Below are 15,497 nucleotides of genomic sequence, written 5' to 3'. Positions count from 1 at the left end.
CTAATGTGGATGATGTGTCATATAAATACTAATCACGTTAGAATCACACCCACAGCGAAATTAGATCCCTAAAGCTCTTCCACTAGCACCCACTCTCAATCTTCTCCCTGCTTTGGCACTGAGCTTATGTCATTATCAGAGATGATTGATAGAGGAGATATTAAATGCTAAATGCTAACGCGTTCATTAAAATCTTCTCCTTATGCTTCATATTTCGTTTTGGTTGCCAGGTTGTAAGACAATCCCTCTGCATGCAGATGGGGTGTGCACAAATTAGATTGTGCAACATTTCGGATCTAATCTAGTCGGCAAACATGTCAATAGTCAACACATTGTCACTCCCAACTCGTCAAATACCGACATTTGCTCAGGTTCTCCTCTAGCATCAGTTTTTGACGTGTCAGTTGACACAAAATAAACGTCTGTGTTCAAAGGAAATTGCAATTTTCTCTCATTACATGCATCTTTTTTTTTTTAAATAAAAGCTTTCCGCGGCAGACTGCTCTCTGCCTGCGGCCCCGCTGGAGTTTGAGGTGAAGGGAGTTTCTGGTGATTCTGCATGATTTCGTCAGATTTTGCTGTAATCAGACCCTGTGACACAGATGACAAGCATGAATAAAAATGACTATATAGAAATAGCCAATCTTCTCGCTGATGGTCTTAATAGTGGCATCAGTATTAAATGAAGATGGTTTCATTATCAGTGAAATATTTGTCACAGTTTTAAATACAGCTGCTTTTACAGATATGTTATCTCTGGACACAACGCCTACATGTCTGATCAGGAGCAACAAAACAAATTTAAACTAAACAAACCACTTTCATTTTCAGATAGATATGTCTGTGTAGTTTTGACCATGAAAAACACACGAAAATAAAAAGGAGATACACACTGGTGGTAATCTGCTCCTATGCACATCTTCAAACAATCCTCCCCACAGCTCACCTTAGCCCTAAACCTTCATTCCCCCTTGAGACAGTATCCATCCATCCCACCTCCAAAAGCTACAGAGAAAGCCTCCATATATTAGTGTGCGTGTTTATGAATGGATGCGACAGAGATAAAGATGGATCCGAACTGCTAGTTGTTGTTTTTTTCAGGTGGCAAACTGCCACCCTGCTGTCAGACCCCTCTCTCTCAGATCTCTTCAATAGCCACTCATCCATCAGAGCCTTCCGCTCCAGCAGCTATCACTCAATATCTCAGTGGTGCTGAGGACAAGCAGGTAATGCATGCAACCAGCCATCACCTTTTCCCTTTTAATTCACCTTCGCTGACTTACTGTTCAGTTCATCTCTCATGGTAAACATCCAGGAGAACAAATCACAATTTACACAAACTCTGCAGAATGATGATACCCATCACTGAGCACTGGAAACATATCAACTGTGGGCAGGTGGTGAGGAAAGATCCTGGCTTCAAGTGGGTGGAGGACCAAACAGAGCTAAAAGCAGGATGCATGTTTCAACAACTTTACCGTACTATATATTTTTGGGGTAATACGCTTGTTCACTTTCTAGTGGAGGAAGTTTACATCCAGCAACCAGTTAGCAAGACTGGAAACAGGAGGAAAGGGTTTGCCTGGCTCTGTCAACATGTAAATCAGCCTCCATCATCTCAAATTAACAAATGATAGCTTGTTTGTTTAATTCATACAAAAACCCAAAGTGCAATTATGTAACTGGCTATTCCTGGGCAAATAGAGTCTTGTTGTCACTGTGAGGTTGCTTCATATTTACCTTTTATATGAGAGTGGTATCTCTCCGTCAGAAAGACAATATTTCCCAAAATGTCGATAACATGGCAATGATGTGTTTACAAGTTATTTCCGCTGCCTGCAAGTGGCCAACATCTATTTTTGCAGGTTTTAGAAACCTGTTATTGTTTTAATTTCCTCTCTCAGATTTTTTCATTTTTGTCCGTCAATAAATAGCCATACATGACGTATTTGTGTTGTCACAGGTCTACATCTCAGCTACCACTCTCTCTGACATGTAATGATCAGGTTGCTAAAAGCAGCTACACTGGCAGACGCATAGGTGTTAGCAGCATGCTCACACAGTGAACTCCCAAAGTAAACTGGTAATGAGTGTGAATTCACAGTGAACAGCTTTTCCCCCCCACTGAGCAGATCCTGGATGCTCACGACTGCCAGCCTTGCATTTGGCTGCTGGTTCAGTGCAAACTTGTCTCATTTATACACTTTGTACAGCATCTTCCCACGATGCAATGAGCCATACTGAGTAAACAAAGCACTGAAAGTTGGTCCACAATAGCGGGTCAAGTCTTAAGCTGCTACAGGCTAACTCTGATGGGACTCTAAGCAACCGGTCTACACCTGCTTTTATTTGCTCATCCCTGGCTTATGCTTCCTCCGTAATCAATCTTAACCTCACTTGCTCTTTATTTACGAAGCTATTTGATGCAAAGGACTTTCTCTGATCTTAAATCTCCCAGGTTTCTTCGTCTGGTAGCATTTTATGTTATTTATGCACAGGGAGAGAAATAAAAACAAGGTGAGAGTCTGCACTCTCTCTAAGGGCTGTGCTGTGGATTTTTGAAAAACAAATCTCTGAGGGAAGTGCCAGAGGTCGCTAATAAGGTCACATTAGTAAAATATATGTGGGTAATTGCTATGAAAATGTAAATATTAGGCATTCAATATAACAAAATGGAAAAAGATGCAAGCGAGAGGACATAGATGGAGGGAGAGATGGTAACATTAACATTATACAAGGTTATTTAATATCATCCACAACAGGTTTCTCCTTGTTTATTCTGAATTGCTGCCAAGCACTTCAGCACTTAGTTACGACGCCAAATGTGTTGACCTTGAAAAAGGCCAAATTTGAATCCCAGCACATAGTTTCAATACAATATATTGTTCTGTCTTATGCTGAGAGGTGTTTTCTTGTAATGTGATCCGACTGCTGGTGATGTGCATTTAAGCTTTTAGCATTCTCTGATTAACATAAATTATATCGCATAGTCAAACCCTACGTGGATAGCATAAATCATCTAATGACGTGTCCCTGAGGTATTACTCATGTTTACAGGGTCGCTGTCTTTCTTTTCTTGCTCAGTCACCCAATCTCCTCCAAGCGATACACACTGAAATAATGCATTGCCTCGCTGTTCAGACATCACTTTTGATTGGTTCTTGCCTGAGTCTATCTTGTTAGCGAAGCCTTCTGTATATCTTTAGTTTTTTTTAAAGATGAAGGGAGGCGTGGATATGCAAGATTACTGATTTCAGCTCTGTGGACCGACCCTCTGTCAATCAGTTCAAGCCATCAGACATAAGAGGCCTCAGCTCGCTGTCAATAAAGAGAACCGACAACAACACAACGTGTAGACTAGCTGACTGGGTGTCTGGCTTAAAATGACATCTTAATTATCTCATTAACTTCAGATGGAAGACAATGTCTCATAATTACAACTTAATTATCTGGTGCTCATATTTCGTTTTTTTTAAGCCCGTCATCCTGAGATACTTATGTCATTATGTTATTTCCAGTCAGTCTGACGGTCAGTCTGTGGTCAAGACTGAAATATCTCAATCACTATTGAATAGATTGCCATGGAATTTTGGGGGAAAATGCATGCATGGCCCCAAGAGGATGAATCCTATTGAGTTTAGTGCAACTTTCCCTCTATTGCCACTGTGAGGTTGACATTTGTGGTTGAGTGAAATGTCTCAACTACGATTGGATGGGTTGTCATAACAGATATTAATGACCGCCTCAAGGTTAATCTAGATGGTGGTTAACGTGGTTACCTGCTAAACATCATGTCAGCATTGTCATTGTAAGCTAACACTTCGTAAAGCCTCACAGACATCATGGCTCCAGACTCTTAACATTGTTTTCTTTTGTGACTGTTACGAGTTTCATTGAGGTCGACTTGCTCGACCTAAAATACAATTGCCCTTACTGTTCAATATTTCTAAATGATGCCCACAGAGTTTCTACTTGACACAGACTTTGAATGACTTTGGTACTGATGCTGTGCACCGCCCTGTCACCTCTATACTTTTCCTTTAGTTTAAGGCATTATATACCTTGCCTTTTGCCTCAAGGGCAATAACAAATGAGGCTTGCACTGTAGGCTAAACCTACAGCTTATAATAGGAATCAATTTAGATCACACATATTGAAAATATAAACAGTACATAGACAAACTCATACAAGCTCAAACAACACTGAGGCAGTACATGAATAAGCATTTGAGGAAGAACTTTATTCTGAAGCGTTCAGCGTCATACTGCTGGGGAGTTTAGTGAAACTGATGACCTGAACGAAATAACACGGGAATGAATACATTACCATCTTGTGCAAGAATCAAATTCTAGATTCACGCATTAACACGGTTGTTTACGATCAAAATCATTTGAAATCAGATTGTCAATGCAGGTCTCGAAGAAGGATGTTCAAATGTAGTCTGGCACGTCCTGTGAAAGCCAAGCAGCTGGTGGGACCACTTCAAATAATAGTCAGAGGAGAGTCTAATACATTTGGGTACAGCCTGTCTTCTGAGTAGTAATTGTTTTGTGTGTGTGTGGGGATATTGCAGGGTTATAGTGGATGGAGTAGTGTTTTCGTACGTGTGCACACAAGCAAATCCACCTATTGTATTGTGTGTGTTGACGTGTGCGCTTGTGGGTGTGGTACCTCATAACAGATGAACGTTGCTCTCTACAGAGATTGACTGCTCATGTAATTCTTGCTGAAATGAAATGTTCTCTGGATATTTCTTTAAAGAATATTCAGCCTATAGGAGAGAAAATTGCAACGATATTTGGAGTTGATTGCCTTTCGACTGCTATATTTCTGCTGAAAGTCTCTCCACCACCACTCAGCAAAAGCACAGAGGAGAGGAGGAATGATGATCTCCTGCTGGTGCTGTGGTATGAATGTTTAATAGATGGAAGGATGAAAAAGAGATGAAGCCCTGCTCAACCTCTCTGGCTATATTATCTTTTTTAAACAGTGTTAGAATATTATTTTCAGCTTGTCAAATGTTCAGCCTTTATCTCACCTGACGGCAACTAACATCCTCATTTACAGAAAGTGCAAGTATCCTGCTCTTTCTTCTGGCCATCAGCACACTATACTATGTAATCTGACAGCAATATATACTTTGTAGTGGCAGTAATATAGTTAACAACACTTCAAACGCAACTGCTAGTTTTCTCATATTGTTTTAAATCAGCAGTTTTGAATAACCTTGAATTCCAGGTAAATTATTTGTTCGCTACAAATCTGCTGATTCAATCCCCTGTAGAGACGCACTGGGGTGGTGCTCTTGGGTAAGGTCGCTTTCTCCCAAATTAAAAAAAGAGTCGATTTATACCGTAAATCTCTAAGGAGGGAATAACGTGCACAAAGTAAGGTCACACAGTGGGAAAAGATGGTGTACTGACACATGCTTTACAGCAAGATATATTAACTTGTTCCATCTGATGTGTAGTTGACTTTGGAGTCACTTTGATCCGCCCACTGAAACGCTGAGGTTACAGTTGTTTCAACCACAAAGACTCAGAGGTGTAATACAGTTAGACACATGCAAGGGTACGAGAAAGATCCCACCCAGACACATTTTATAAAGAGAGATGTAAAAAAAAATCTTCCAAAATCATTCAAAACGAGTTTAATTAACGTTTAAAGCATTTTTTAAATTACATCCGCCTCATTTAAATATCTCTGATTATGCAAATATTTGTCAAACCAAGTTATTTGACCACAGTTTTGTTGCGCAATTTCTGCACTCCATTAACAGCAGCTATGTGACAAGCATACTTATTTTACATAACAAACATGTTTTACATCTTTTCTCAAAGATAGTAGTTTTGTTGCGTATGTAAAGCTCCTTGGAAGTAAAACAATTAACAAAGAGTCTGTGTGCATGTAACTCTACGTGTCCTGACAACACAGAGGCTTTTATTTTGAAAAGACACTAAGCCTGTCAGAGTGGGGAGTGCCTTAATGGCCAACAGGGGGCGACTCTTCTGGTTGTAAAAAGAAGTCAGATCATATGAGAAAATTATGTCTACTTATCACTCGATTTATTACCTCAGTAAACATTGTAATCCTTGCGTTTATGGTCTCAATCTCTATAGTTTCAAGTCTTCTTCTAGCCTTCTAGGGTCAAACAACAATCTGTAAAGTGAAAGTCAGTCATCCAAATGAAGTAACATTAAGCGAAACTACATTTTTGATGGGAGGGGACATTTTTTTTCAAGGCTATATGGATATAGATATATGGCTATATTTTATTACAGAGCATGAAGTAAACAAAGCAATCACCTTCGAAACTACTTTGAAAACACACAAGCGTGCTCATTCTCTCCCACACCTCTGTGCCTGGAACTGCATAAAGCACAGCTCTGACACTGCTTCTAAATTATGGCCTGCCTCATCTGTAAAGCACACCTACAGCAATCTGCCCACAGGCAGGACCTGAGGTGGGGCGCAGCCTGTAGCCGCCCCGAGATGCGAGGACAAAAGAGGGAGCGGCGCAAAGGACTGTGTTAAGTTCGCAGCTTCCTGCCTGCCACAGTTTGTGGGCTCAGCGTGCAGATAATTAAGGTTGAGGGTGGACAGCTCCCTGCAGGGCCGCTGTGGCAGAGCTGTGGACCGGGGCTGTTCATTTCCACGAAGAGGGAACACAGCGGAGGCAAGGTGGAAGCCACTGGGGAGCTCTATAGGGAGCTGAGCCGTACGCTGGCACAAATAGGGAGGCTGTGAAGATGGGAGTGGGAGAATGGAGTACTGTATTTACTTCATCCCTTTCAGGGCGGGAGAGCAGCAGGGACTCCATTGCGTACTTTCCTACTGACTAGCGCCTCATTTTACGCAGCTCCCGAGGTTTGTTTCAAGCTGTGAGCCGTCCGTGCTGCCACAAAGAGGTTTAGTTTAAGTGGCTTTTTTTTCTTCTTCTACCTGCTGTAAATAAATATTACAGAGGAAAGAAATCCTCTTCACCGCTCTTTGTACCCACTCCTTTTTCTTTCTTTTTTTTACTGTCCGTACCCGTTGCCTGCACTGTGCTCCTGTCTGGAGTTTGATGTTTCGTTTGTTTATTTTGTTCATTAGAATACCAGTGGGCATCCAGAGTGAAGTGGTTGAGGGACCGAGGGAGTGGGAGCTATAAAGTTAGATGGATATGAATGTGAGAGCCCTCGTTGTTCTTGCCGGAGAACTCTGCAGGCCCTGCTGCTGCTGCTGCCGCTGAGCTCAGTCCTCCTTGCTTCCTCTGCAGCACTTCTCAACTGAGGGAGTCCTCTTTATTCCAGCATCTGTGCTGTGATGAGAAACACCAGCTAACTAGGCCACTGCATAATAAGCAAGAATAGCAGCAAAGAAAAAGTGAATAAAAAAAGGAAAAGAGGAAACAAGAAGCAGTTCACGGGGGGAAAGCTTACCCCCCAACTGCTGACAAATGTATTTCTCCAAGCAAATATTGTCTTTATTCCTTTATTGCAGATGCAGTCATTTATTATTGCTTACATTTATCTATAGCTTCTGCAGAGGTGCATCAGAGTTCACAGCTCATTTCGGCACTAAGGCCCCTGAGCTACACTGTCATGTGACTGACAATGCACCTTGCTGACTTTTCGTTTGGTGCGCGTCTCAACTGCAGTCCTGGGATCACTCCTGGTGCTGCAACATTTCTGTTATACTCAGCGTTTTCGCTCTTGATTCACTTTGTCAACAGCTTCATTATTGTCTTCCAGGACGTGCCAGATGTGGGAGTCTTCACTGCTTCTCTTTCATGCTTTTCACACTAGTTCTTTCCTGCATTTTGCCTTGTGCACACTCTTGTTATTTGCATTATTTCTGCAATGTTTAAAGTGGCTTTAATTGATTTTTTTTTTCTGAATAACAATGTGGCCCAATGGGGCAATATGACATGGGCAGCTCATAGTGATGAGTCTACAGAGAATTATCACTTGAATCTGCAGCTCCCCTCAGCTTTAGGGGGCTCCATAATGAGTTTCAGCTCATGGTTTTTGGCCGCAGCAGGCAGATGTTTTTTAGCAAAAAAAGCTTGAAAAAAGCCACTGCACACCAGCTGCTCAGCACCAAACAGCAGACAGAAACATTTAGCAACTAATAGCTGGTGAACATAGTGGAGCATTTAGCAGCTAAAGAGCCATATATTTCTGTAAGAGACCAAAACCAGAGCTCAAGTCAGTCAATTCAAGTTAAAACACACATCCCTGACACTTTCCTGCTTTGTCTCTCTCTTTCTCTTTCTAGTGTAGAGCATGACTTTCGTCTGCAGGAAGGGCAGGTGGTCCGCACATGGAAGGTAGGCGACCCTCCCGAGGGCTCGCCACAGACCCCGACTCCCCAGCCCTGCACACCCCACCAACAAGACTCCCCTCAGCCGGTGCGACCCCCTGCCACCACCAGGAAGAACAGGAAGAAATGTTTCTGGTTCCTCTGAGTGCAAGCGGATTGGAGAGAAAAGACATTTTGATACCATGATGCACTGCGTACCCTTCTTTAAAAAACTGCAAATGATAAACTATGGAGACATGGAATGAACTGGAGGATGGAAATACATCAAATGGAAACATGAAACTGTGGGAGGAGAAAGGGTTACAAAGGTTATGACTATGTTACTGTTGGAGTTGGTGAGAATGGTTTGACTGGGACATGTTGTTACTGCTCTTGAAATGCCTCTTCAGCACTTACAGGTTTGGTACTGGTGCAGGGAAGTAAAAGTGCTGAAGTCAAATAAAAGCAAAAGTTCAGTCCACAATATGACTCACAGTGAGGAAGCAATTAGGAGACATGAAGAGAATATATAGCAGGCGGAACGGGGCAAGGGGCACCGTACAAGAGGCAATACAGCAGAGAGGATGGAGTATATTTATAAAAGATGAAATAAATAAAGTTTATAGGCAAAAAGAGAAGAAGACAGAGGAAGGATTCATCTTCATTAATGGACTAATGAGGGTCAGAACACCAGCTTTTATATCCAGAGACATTTAAAATGAATTATTATGACCTGTATTTAAAACTTTTAATATATTGTAATTGACGACAAATTACTACACATGTCTAAATGCACATACAGAACACACACAAACACATACATAAATTAAGTGACATATTTACATCAAAGGCATATATAAATTGAGACATTGAGTGAGTTGAGCTACTCTGTTTGGATGCTATATTTCAGATATGGATTACAGCTCTATAAAAGTATTTTACCACAGCTGGTTGTGTGTGTTTTCATTCTGGGTTCAACATGTGTAAGCAGCAACAAAATGACTCATTCTGTCTGTCAGAATATTCCTGTATTTAGCACCTGTCTCTTAAAGCCGAAAAAGCCCAGTCTGCTCTGGTTGGCTTTCACAAAAAGTGGTGCACCTTTGCAAAGGTAGTTCTCAAGCTGCAGGTGGAGATATACTCAGATGGGCCAGTGGTGTATTCTAATAAGCTTGCAATAAGCCAATGCTGAATGGCTTGTTGAATTACATGTTTTCTGATTTAGGATTCCCACAAAAGAAACTTACTGGGTGGTCTTATGCCACAGTTTGTGAGTTAGTAGGCACTCCAGATACCCAAATGTATGTGCACAAGCTCTGAAGTGAGCTTTTAATGCTAATTCCCTTTTAAATGAAACCATCAGACACTTTGTGACCTCTGAAATGTGACAAGATGCTCCAAGTAGAAATGGCCTTCAGTCAAAGAGGTTGGAAACCACAAGTTTAATCTTTAACAATGCATTACATTTTATAAGCACACCATAGGATTTAAATGTACAATTTTAATATGAAAAGTACTTGGTAGCTACAACTGTCAGTTGAATAAAGTGGAGTCAAAAGTAAAGAATAATTCACTTTGAAAGGTAGCGAAAGCGTAAATACTTAAGAACTAGTAAATGTCAGTTACTTTCCACTACTGCCTATTATTATTATTATTAGCCATTTCATGAGTCACTTTTAGGACACAAGGGGAGGTAAATTTCTGCGAAATAGAAAACATTTCCTCGACGCAAAGAGCAGACGCCTCTCAGTCCTCAGATGGCGGCTCAGACAGCCCACTTTCCTGGACACTTCAGGGCAAGTCTCAGGGAATTTAGCCTCAGCTGTTTGATGGCTGTGAGAAGCCCCAAATATTACTACTTAGTGATTCATGACACACATAAGCTGCTTCTATGAGGCTCTGAGGTTGTGTGAGATCCTGACCCAATTTATTCCCAACTTCGGAGAGGGTTAGCTCTCAGTTTGTTTGCCTGCTTGTTTGGCTTTGTGCAAGCAGTGCCAGCTTTCACTTTGCCTCAAACAAAGCGGTTAGAAACCGACTCTGTTTTGTTTCTGCTGGGGAGAGAGACTTATTGGAGGGAATATGCATCCGTGTCAGGCAGGAGTCCACAGTGCTTCATCTACTGGACTTGCAACTGCCACTTTCTCTCTGGGTTGTCAAAACATGAAACATGCATATGCACACATGTGCACACGCGCGCACACACACACACACACACACACACACACACACACACACACACACACACACACACACACACACACACACACACACACACCACCCTAAGCTTGTTAAACTGAGGCCCCCAACTCAGCTCTGTGTCCTGCTGTGCTGCACTGAGTTGCAGAAGTTGAAAAAGATGTTGCTGCACGTACCATCGCTTGAAAATAAAGCATTTAGACACAAACCCTGTCGTGCGCACAGTCTCGCAACCACACATTTCCACTTCACACACACACACACACACACACAGAATCACACAGCTAACATATTGTTCTCAGACCAACACAACGCATTATCTCCCCCGCAGTTGTTCCTCTCTCTCTCTCTCTCTCTCTCTATCTCTCTCTCTCTCTCTCTCTCTCTCTCTCTCTCTCACACAACCAGGCACATGCTCCCTCCTAGTAGCTCTGTGTGTGCCGCGCAATGCTGAGAGGAGTGTAGAGTTGTCAGTCATTAATCTGCTACAGCACAGCCTGTAATCCTGATGACAGAGCAGAGCGGGCTTACAGAGAGCAGAGAGGATCTGAGCCCAGCCTGGAGTGGGGAACAAAGGAGCCAGAGAAGACTGGCTTTGAATCCATAAAGAGAAAGGAAGTGTGTGTGTGTGTGTATGTGTGTGTGTGTGTGTGTGTGTGTGTGTGTGTGTGTGTGTGTGTGTGTGTGTGTGTGTGTGTGTGTGTGTGTGTGTGTGTGTGTGAGGTAGGTAACTATTTTGTCAGCAATGCTGCAGTGCTATTGAAGAATGCTGGCACACACAAAAGGGAGAAAAGCTTTACATGGAAAGCAACCCGGGCGTTGTGCCGGTGTGTCACGCTGACACATGAAGTAAACGGTCTCTGGTCATTATGGAGTGTGCCACACTGACACACGAGGTAAACCGGCTCTGGTCATTATGGAGCACCAGAGAGAGAGAGAGAGAGAGAGAGAGAGAGAGAGAGAGAGAGAGAGTGAACAAGCCTATTCAGAGGTCTCTTCAAAGAAACATCAAGGGTCAAAGTTGGCTCACGCAATTCGGTGCAACATCAGTCGAGGCTCGACTTAAAATGAAGGAGAGAGAAAAATAACCATGTCTTCAGGCATCAACAACCGTGCATAATGGGCATGTGAAAACAACTACAACTGCCTCTACATGCTGAGAGAGGAAGCAGCAAAGCTAATGCTGCATGAGTCATTGAGCTTAGGCTGCTATAGAGATATTATGTTTCACTTTACCACATTACAACTAAAGAGGTCATTTCACAGTCAATCAGACCGAGAAGTCAGAGGTGCTGGAGACGTAACCTGTCCAGCACAAACGTAATATCATTTGAAGGCTAGTGCGATGAATGATGCAACGTAAACTGTGTCTTATTTCTCAATGACTTAATCATGATTCCGATAAACAAGCCCCAAAGATGCAATGATACTTGAAAGAATTTTATTTTTCTTTGAACTGAGATAGGAGCCTCATTAGTGACCAAATAAAAGAAAAATATGGATTGAATGTGGACCAGGGGATCCAAATTAAAAATACACCCACATATACAATGCCTGGGCATATCCTCTGGCTTGGCTCTCTAGATTTCAGAGGAATTACACACACACACACACACACACACACACACACACACACACACACACACACACACACACACACACACACACACACACACACACACACACACACACACACACACAGTGTTCCCGGTCATATCTACACGTGTAGCACTGCAGCACTCTGTGTGTCTGTGTGTGTGTGTCTATGTGTGTGTGTGTTTCACTGGGACATGGTAAATAATGAATTAAAAAGTATCCATTTGAAGACGACCTGCCAAGTTTCTGAGTCAACTGCAATAGCTGCAGATTGCTTTAATAAATTATGAGCTAAATTCTCCCTTGCCACTGCTGTCACTGATGCAAAAATGGGCAATGAAATGTAAATACATGGAGGCTGGGCTGAGAAGGACACAGAAGCACTGCAGACCTGCGTCACCGCGGTTCTCCACACGAGGCGAGTTGTCTATCAAGGCTGACTTGGGAGAAAGAAAAAAAAAACAGTGTGCTGAATTTGTCAATAAGTTGCATAAGTTTTGATTAGTTTTGGACATTTTGCCTTCACGGAAAACTTCAGGGTAGACGCACACACACAGCAAACGAAAGAGTGGGATGATATTTGACAAGGACCCAGACTCTATTCAAACCACAGATGCTGGAGGAGGAACATCAACATGTAGGAGCTGAGCGGCTAGCAACGTTTCGACTGTGTGCTCACTCCTTCACTTTTAATGACTGCTGTTAAATGTCTATGTTATGATTTGTGGGCAGCTGTGTAGTGCACTCATACAAAAGTTCATGTTGAAACTAGGATCCTCCAAGCTGCATGTGGGCGAACGTTTTTAATACTTGGACATTCCAACTTGTATGGCGTTTACCTTTATTCTCCTACTCCGTTTCAAACCTGCCTCCCAACAGAAGTTGGATCAATCAGTCCGTTTGCTTGAAGCAGAAATCAGGCCATGTTCAGACTGAAGAAATGCAGGCCCTTAATTACTTTGATTGTGGCTGGATGTTGACACGGCGGGGGGGCAACACTCTTGCCAATCAAATACGTTGAGTTCATGTCGCAGCTCCTAATGCCGGGCTGTGTTTCAGTCGGACACACATGGTTTAAAACAGCGATCCCCGACATTTTTTTGGGACGGGAGACAATGACACCCGACGTGTGTCTACTCCGCAACTTAAACCCGCTTCACAAAGAGAGGAAGTTGGAAATGGAAGCAGGGTTTTCAAAGCTTTTTTGGCAATCTCAGGATTTTCTGCCTTGATTTGAATCCAGAACACAGTTGAAACGGACCTTTAAATTTCGTATCACGTGGCCTCTTGACATGTGTCAAGGCTCGGATGAATCCGGTCATTTTTCAAAATAAAATGTATTTTCGACCTTGATAATCAATCAAAATGTGTTTTCATTCATTCTTCGGCCCGGTGGTTGGGGACAACACTTGGTGATGAGATGTAGAGTTTCTTTAAGTCAACACACGAGTAACACATCGGACAGTTCATCAACAAAAGAAACACAACTGTTGAATCCAGATGACAGAGTTCACAGCTTCAAAATGTGAACTACTTACCACCATGTCATGCAGAAAAAAACTCATGTTGCAAACAATGACAGTTTATAAAACAGTACCAAAAAAAAAAGAATGTGAACAAAGAATAAAGAGTTCATGCCGGTGCTGCCTGCAGGGCAGTCAATGTGCTCAGGAACACGTTTGACAATTATTTTCAGGGGAATGTGTCACTGTTAGAGAAGAGTTTTCTGAACATCAAAGTCAGTCTCTCCGAAGACGCGTTAGATAACTTCAAAGTCCTGGGACTGCTTTGCCGAGAGGTGTTTTTCTTTTGTTTTGTTCAGCTAGTTTGTTTTCTTCTCCGTTGTGGAGCAGATGATAAAGACTGTGAGTGCACATTGCGTCATGGACCTGCTCTTTGTAATTGACGATTCAAGGTCACGGTGGACATTGGACACGAATTGAAGCACCAAAATATTCTGACAGGTTGGCTACCAAACGAGACGCTTGGAGAGACCATTTCCACGCCGACTTCTTCTTTGTCTTATTTAGAGCTTGTGTTAAGTGATGTGGTAAGTGACAATATAATAGACAGAATTATTATCGACGTTTTGATAATTAAACTTTTCTTTGGTTGCATTTTACATATATCCTTCAATTAGTGTCTGAGAGAAATGCTTCTTTTAGGCTCTTCTTTTTTCTGATCCACAACAGACGAGCTCGCCCAAGGATTGCTGATTTTCTTTCAGATCAATGGTAAATACAGAGATCTTGCTTTTTCAAACATTACCTAAGGAAAACCTCTCTAGAATGTCCTTGATGTAAACAAAATCTATAAGTAATATCACGGTCTGGATAAATCAATTTAAAAACCTTTTTGAACCATTGAAGACTGAAAGCAGGGTTAATTAGTGAAATTTAGAGGTTGAGTATAGATGTACTTAGCTTTGGACAGAACACGGCTGTTTCCCCCTTATTTCCAGTCTTTGTGCTAAGCTAACTGGCTGTATAGCTTTATATTTAACAAACAGCCATGAGAGTAGAGTGAATCATTGTTCTGCATCTTGATACAAAGTCTGGCACAAGACCATTTACTGCCTTTATTTCCCACAGCATCAAATCAGCAACAACAGGCGGATGCCTTCAACTCTTAATTAGGAGGGGATCCTTCAACAACATTAGGAGCTTTGTCTACCTGCCACACACATAGCAGGTCTCCAGTGGCATAATTATATGACTAATGCTGTGGTATTAATTGGAATTACGGCCCCGGAAGAATTTCATTAGTAAAATAAGTTATTCGTACTGATGACTTGACGATCATTTCCACCAGGCTTGGTCAAACAGTTCTTCTTCAATAACAAAGAATGATTCAACTAAAATGAACACACTGACATGTTGCCTCACATATTCTGGTTATACTCAAATTCCTATCAACTCCAAACATTTGCATTTCTTCTTCGTAGTTGTACTGTCTGAAACATGCAATAATAAACTAATTTGGCATTGCATGAGACGATAAGATTTGATTTTTCTGTAGTATTATACAATATAATGAGATTAACTATACTTCTCCAGCTGCGATGACCATATTATTGATTTATTTTAGTTCACTTCCTCATCCAGTTTTATTTTTTGCACCTTTTTTGCACTAGATCTTGAAAATGCATAATTCTCAGAAAAAAAAGCTTGAACCATCAATCAAAGATAATTCACAAAAATACAATGTTTTTATATTGAGTTTAAAGGTATACAACACAATTAGACTATATCAAGTACATTATCAGTGATTATTGGGTTAGTTGCTATAAAGTATTTTACAGTACCTTTTTTGGTATACTTTTATGAAAAGCATGATAACTAATTCAACCATGATATATTATTTGCTAGATGATATACATTTAAAAATAGCATAAATGAAGATTTGCATCGATACGG

This window comes from Taurulus bubalis (genome assembly GCF_910589615.1).
Source record: "Taurulus bubalis genome assembly, chromosome: 19".
Classification (NCBI taxonomy): domain Eukaryota; kingdom Metazoa; phylum Chordata; class Actinopteri; order Perciformes; family Cottidae; genus Taurulus; species Taurulus bubalis.
The sequence above is the reverse complement of the archived record's forward strand: the minus strand, read 5'-3'. Positions refer to the sequence as shown.